A 6,420-nucleotide genomic window follows, 5' to 3' on the forward strand; every position below is an offset into this window, starting at 1 on the left:
ATGTTTATCATAATGCTGATGTTTCTCTTTTTCCTTATGATATCATTAAAGCGGACAGTAACCTTGGACTTTATATATATATATATATATATATATATATATATATATATATATATATATATATATATATATATATATATATATATATATATATATATATATATATATATATATATAGGCCTGTGTGATGTTGATCCACTCCTCTTCAATGCCTGTGTGAAGTTGTTGGATATTGGCAGGAACTGAAACATGCTGTCGTATATGCCGATCCAGAGCATCCCAAACATGCTCAATGGGTGACATGTCCAGTGAGTATGCTGGCCATGCAAGAACTTGGATGTTTTTAGCTTCTAGGAATTGTGTACAGATGCTTAGAACCATCTCCAAACTCACAACATGTTGGACCCTGAAACAGATGAGCTAAAGCAGCAGAAGACCTCACTGGGTTCCACTCTAGTCAACTCAAGTCAAAATACATTGGGTCAAGGCAACTGAACAACATTCATTATGAAAACAGTGTGTCAGTAATGCAAAATGACAGTTAAAGGCAGTTCATCATTGAATTCAGTGATGTAATCTCAGGTCAGTTTAAATAGTGTCTGTGCAATCATTTGCAATCAAGTCAAAGATATCACTGTAAATGAAGTGACCCCAACAATGGCAGTAGAGGTCCTTTCTAGATGCTAATCCACCATCTGGTCTGGATACGTACTGGATCCGGGTGACTGCAGTGACCCTCTGATCTGGATACAGCATAGATGCCATTCTTCTAATGATGTAGCAAGTACATAGGGTGTCATGGGAAGTGTTCTGGGTTCTGGTTAACCTAATTAATGCAGCCTATAAATCCTTTAACATATTTGGATATTAGAAGCACATTAGTGTGTTATGTGTAAGCCAGGTTAAAGAGATGGGTATTTAATCTAGATTTAAACTGCAAGAGTGTGTCTGCCTCCCGAACAATGTTAGGTAGGTTATTCCAGAGTTTAGGCGCCAAATAGGAAAAGGATCTGCCGCCCACAGTTGATTTCGATATTCTAGGTATTATCAAATTGCCTGAGAATGTTTTGAGAATGTAGCGGACGTATAGGATTATCACGTAAAAGGAGCTCATTCAAATACTGAAGTGCTAAACCATTCAGGGCTTTATAAGTAATAAGCAATATTTTAAAATCTATAAGATGTTTGATAGGGAGCCAGTGCGGTGCTGACAGGACCAGGCTAATATGGTCATACTTCTTGGTTCTTGAAAAATGCAGTTTTACAAATACTAGAAATGTGGCTCAGTCATCAAGTCTTAGACAGTTTTCTAGGTTATTACATGCAGAGTTTTTAGGTCCTATTATTAACACCTCTGTTTTTTTTTTTTTTTTTTTTCAAAATTTAGTAGTAAGAGATTATCATCCAGTTTTTTTTTATATCAACTATGCATTCCATTAGTTTTTCAAATTGGTGTTTTTTACTCGGTTAGAACAGAAAAATGCACATGGAAGTACACTGGTCCTTAGGTACACTACTGAAGATTTTTTCTTGAGAGTTTCCTTCAATCTAGCTGATTTGAGGTAGCAGGAAACAATAATCCGTTGCATCATACTTCTACCAGGCCTCAATCCTAGAAGTTATTAAATTCAATTAAATTCAAGTTTATTTGTATAGCGCTTTTTACAATACAAATCGTTACAAAGCAACTTTATAGAAAATTATGTTTCTACAATATTTAGTAGTAGCTAGTAATTTGTGCACGTTTGACAGGATTTTGAAAAAATAAAAAATAATAATAATAATACAAGACGTAGTCAGCTAGACGATGAACTATCAATATTAGTAATTAATAGTTATTATATGATGCAGTCACACATTTAGCAATAATTGTTAGTTCTGTTTGTTGATTCAGGGTTAGCATCATCTGGGGTCCTCTAATGGGGAGCATCATCTCTTCTCAGGTGTTCTGGATCCAGACTGGAGCTTGTGTAAATCCTAGTAACCACGGGATGTAAATCCCATGGCAAAACAAAGAAACAAAATAGAGACATCATTAGCATAGCTGCTGATCCAACAAAGTAAAATTAGTTTAACCCAAGCTAATGAATAAAAAAAAATACACATTTGATCAGATGCAACTACACTCACAATTTAAAAGACACATTATTCGTATGCTTGGTGAAAGAGATGCGTTTTTAATCTAGATTTAAACAGAGAGAGTGTGTCTGAACCCCGAACATTATCAGGAAGGCTATTCCAGAGTTTGGGAGCCAAATGTGAGAAAGTTCTACCTCCTTTAGTGGACTTTGCTATCCTAGGAACTACCAAAAGTCTAGCGTTTTGTGACCTTAGGGTGCGTGATGGGTTGTAGCGTGGTAGAAGGCTAGTTTGGTACGCAGGAGCTAAACCATTTAGGGCCTTATAGGTAAGTAATGATCATTTGTAACTGATACGGAACTTAATAGGTAGCCCGTGCAGAGACTGTAAAATTGGGGTAATATGATCATATTTTCTTGACCTCGTAAGGACTTTAGCTGGTGCAATTTGGACTACCAAACTAAGTTATGACAAAACAATGATATATTATCCTCACAGAAGGAAAACTGTTGGATGCGATGACTTCTAAAATATACAAAATTACAAATGGCCTTCTATTTTTGTGTTTTTTGCGTATACTTTTATATGATGGTGAGTTCAAAATAATTTTTGAGCTTAGACACAACTTGTGGTTCTACAAATATGTCTGGCAAGACAATATTGTTTTCTCAGTAATTTTTCACTGACAAACAGCTGTTTTTAGCATTTCAAGTCAGCTTTCTTGACAGCTAATTAAAAATGCTAATTCCATGTCAAAATACATACAAAGGCATATATTTCTGGGGATTAAAGTTAATTTTAACCCTAACCCTAACTCTAACCCTATCCTTACCCCTTCTCCAACACCTACCCTAACCCTACCCAAGACCTAACCCTAACCCTAACCTAACCCTAACCCTACCCCTAACCCTAACCCTAACCCCTAACCCTAACCCTAATTAGGTTAGTTAGGGTTAGGGTTAGAGGTTAGGTGAAGGAAAATTAGGGTTAGATTTGGAAAAGTACAACAGCTCCCCCCAACCTAGCCCTCGTCTAGGCCGGTTTGGGATAGGGAGACTGAGGGAAAGGTGCACGGGCCCACGCTTGTCAGACTATACCATATCGCATGAGATCATCTCCGGTCTAGGAGCTGTGCTTGTCTAAGCATTGGGCCTAAAAAAGTGAAAGTTATGTTTTTGGTTAAATTTAGGCTCTGAATTTTTTCACCCTTAAGTTTCACAGTGCTCGAGTTGAACCGGCTGGGTTCATAATTGCTGAGGTTATGGCGGTTAGCTTGAGAGTGCAGTTTGTTCCAGCACTCAATCTAGATCTAAGTAGATATGAGAACACAAAGTTCTTGACTGAACTTGTTCCAGATCGGCGAACCAGACCACAACTCGAAGGTCGCAGACCGGTAATCCCGACCCAGCATCGTGCTCTGCCAAAAAGTATTGTTTCAGCCAGACTGCCATGTTATCAAAGACGGTTAATGTCATAGTTAAATTATAATCATTGGGTCTGTGATTGTTAAGTTTAGGGTGTGTTTTAGTTCAGCCTTAAATTTAGCTGTGTTAGAATTACACCGACTAGGTTTGCAAACCGCTGGGTCTGTGACGGTTAAGTTTAGGGTGTGGTTTGGTTCAGCCTTAAATTTAGCTGTGTTAGAATTAAACCGGCTAGGTTTTTAAACCGCTGGGTCTGTGACGGTTAAGTTTAGGGTGTGGTTTGGTTCAGCCTTAAATTTAGCAGTACTCACCAGACCACAGCTCGAAATTCAGAGTCCGGGTTAGGGTTAGGGTTAGGGTTAGGTTTGGAAAAGTACAACAGCTCCCCCCAACCTAGCCCTCGTCTAGGCCGGTTTGGGATAGGGAGACTGAGGGAAAGGTGCACGGGCCCACGCTTGTCAGACTATACCATATCGCATGAGATCATCTCCGGTCTAGGAGCTGTGCTTGTCTAAGCATTGGGCCTAAAAAAGTGAAAGTTATGTTTTTGGTTAAATTTAGGCTCTGAATTTTTTCACCCTTAAGTTTCACAGTGCTCGAGTTGAACCGGCTGGGTTCATAATTGCTGAGGTTATGGCGGTTAGCTTGAGAGTGCAGTTTGTTCCAGCACTCAATCTAGATCTAAGTAGATATGAGAACACAAAGTTCTTGACTGAACTTGTTCCAGATCGGCGAACCAGACCACAACTCGAAGGTCGCAGACCGGTAATCCCGACCCAGCATCGTGCTCTGCCAAAAAGTATTGTTTCAGCCAGACTGCCATGTTATCAAAGACGGTTAATGTCATAGTTAAATTATAATCATTGGGTCTGTGATTGTTAAGTTTAGGGTGTGTTTTAGTTCAGCCTTAAATTTAGCTGTGTTAGAATTACACCGACTAGGTTTGCAAACCGCTGGGTCTGTGACGGTTAAGTTTAGGGTGTGGTTTGGTTCAGCCTTAAATTTAGCTGTGTTATAATTAAACCGGCTAGGTTTTTAAACCGCTGGGTCTGTGACGGTTAAGTTTAGGGTGTGGTTTGGTTCAGCCTTAAATTTAGCAGTACTCACCAGACCACAGCTCGAAATTCAGAGTCCGACGATCCCGACCCAGCATCGAGTTCCGCCATGAAGTCCTGTTTCAGCCAGACTGCCTTGTCCCAAAGACGGTAAGTGTCATCGTTAGACTATAAACACTGGGTCTATGATGGTTAAGTTTAGGGTGTGTTTTAGTTCAGCCTTAAATTTAGCTGTGTTAGAATTAAACCGGCTAGGTTTTTAAACCGCTGGGTCTGTGACGGTTAAGTTTAGGGTGTGGTTTGGTTCAGCCTTAAATTTAGCAGTACTCACCAGACCACAGCTCGAAATTCAGAGTCCGACGATCCCGACCCAGCATCGCGTTCCGTCATGAAGTCCAGTTTCAGCCAGACTGCCATGTTATCAAAGACGGTTAATGTCATAGTTAAATTATAATCGTTGGGTCTGTGATGGTTAAGTTTAGGGGTGTGGTTTGGTCCAGCCTTAAAAATAGCAGTCCTCGAGTTGAACCGGCTAGGTTTTTAAATGCTGCGGTTATGGTGGTTAGGTTTAGAGCGCGGTTTGGTCCATCTATAGATTTAACAGTACCCGAGTTGAACCGGTTGGGTTTTTGAACACGCCAAGAAGTTTTGTTTCAGGCAAATGCCATGTTTCAAGGACGATATTTGTTATAGAGTTAGGTTAGGTTAGGGTTAGGGTTAGAGTTAGGGTTAGAGTTAGGGTTAGGTTAGGGTTAGGGTATATAGGGTAAAATGCGAAATTGCACCCCCCTATAGGGTGGGGTGCACTTCGTTTCTATAGGTCCTAGAGGGCTGAAATTCGGTATATATACTATTTAGAGGGCGCCCGATCGTTTGCACTTAGTTTGGTAGCTCTAGCGCCACCAGGTGCTGAGATATGGTATTGCACCCCCAGTTGTTTTGCAGTTAGAGGTCTGAAATTTGGTGTCTATACTAATTAGAGGACGCCCAGTCGATTGCACTTGGTTTCATCGCTCTAGCTCCTCCAGGGGCCGAGATATGGTACTGCACCCTTACTTGAGTTTCGCAGTGCTAGGGTTGAGTTTCGCCTTGCTAGGGTTAGGGTTGAGTTTCGCTTTGCTAGGGTTAGGGTTGAGTTTCGCTGTGCTAGGTTTAGGGTTGAGTTTCGCTTTTCCATCCCTAGGGTTGAGTTTCGCAGTTCCAGCCCTAGGGTTGAGTTTCGCAGTTCCAGCCCTAGGGTTGAGTTTCGCAGTTCCAGCCCTAGGGTTGAGTTTCGCAGTTCCAGCCCTAGGGTTGAGTTTCTCTATACAGGTGTTTTTTTTTTTTTTTTTTTTTTTTTTTTTTTTTTGGATGGGGGCGGGGCGGGGGTGGCTTAAATAGGTAAATTGGACTTAGTATTTTTGGGGTGGGGTCTGTTGGACTTAGTGTTTTTTGGGGGGGGAAGGACTTAGTGTTTTTGGAGTGGTTTGGTTAGGTTTTGGGTGGTTTTGGTGGGGTCTGTGTTGGTTTTGAGTGGTTTCCAGTGGTTTTGAGTGGTTTCCAGTGGTTTTTGAGGGTCCCTGAGTGTTTTTGGAGTGGTTTGGTTAGGTTTTGGGTGGTTTTGGTGGGGTCTGTGTTGGTTTTGAGTGGTTTCCAGTGGTTTCCAGTGGTTTTTGAGGGTCCCTGAGTGTTTTTGGAGTGGTTTGGTTAGGTTTTGGGTGGTTTTGGTGGGGTTAGAGTTAGAGTTAGGGTTAGGGTTAGAGTTAGAGTTAGAGGGTAGGGTTAGAAGTTAGGGTTAGAGTAGAGAGTTAGAGTTAGGTTAGAGTTAGAGTTAGGGTTAGAGTTAGGATAGAGTTAGGGTTAGGGTTAGGTTAGGTTAGGTT

The sequence above is a fragment of the Carassius auratus genome, chromosome 18 (assembly GCF_003368295.1).
Source record: "Carassius auratus strain Wakin chromosome 18, ASM336829v1, whole genome shotgun sequence".
Lineage (NCBI taxonomy): Eukaryota > Metazoa > Chordata > Actinopteri > Cypriniformes > Cyprinidae > Carassius > Carassius auratus.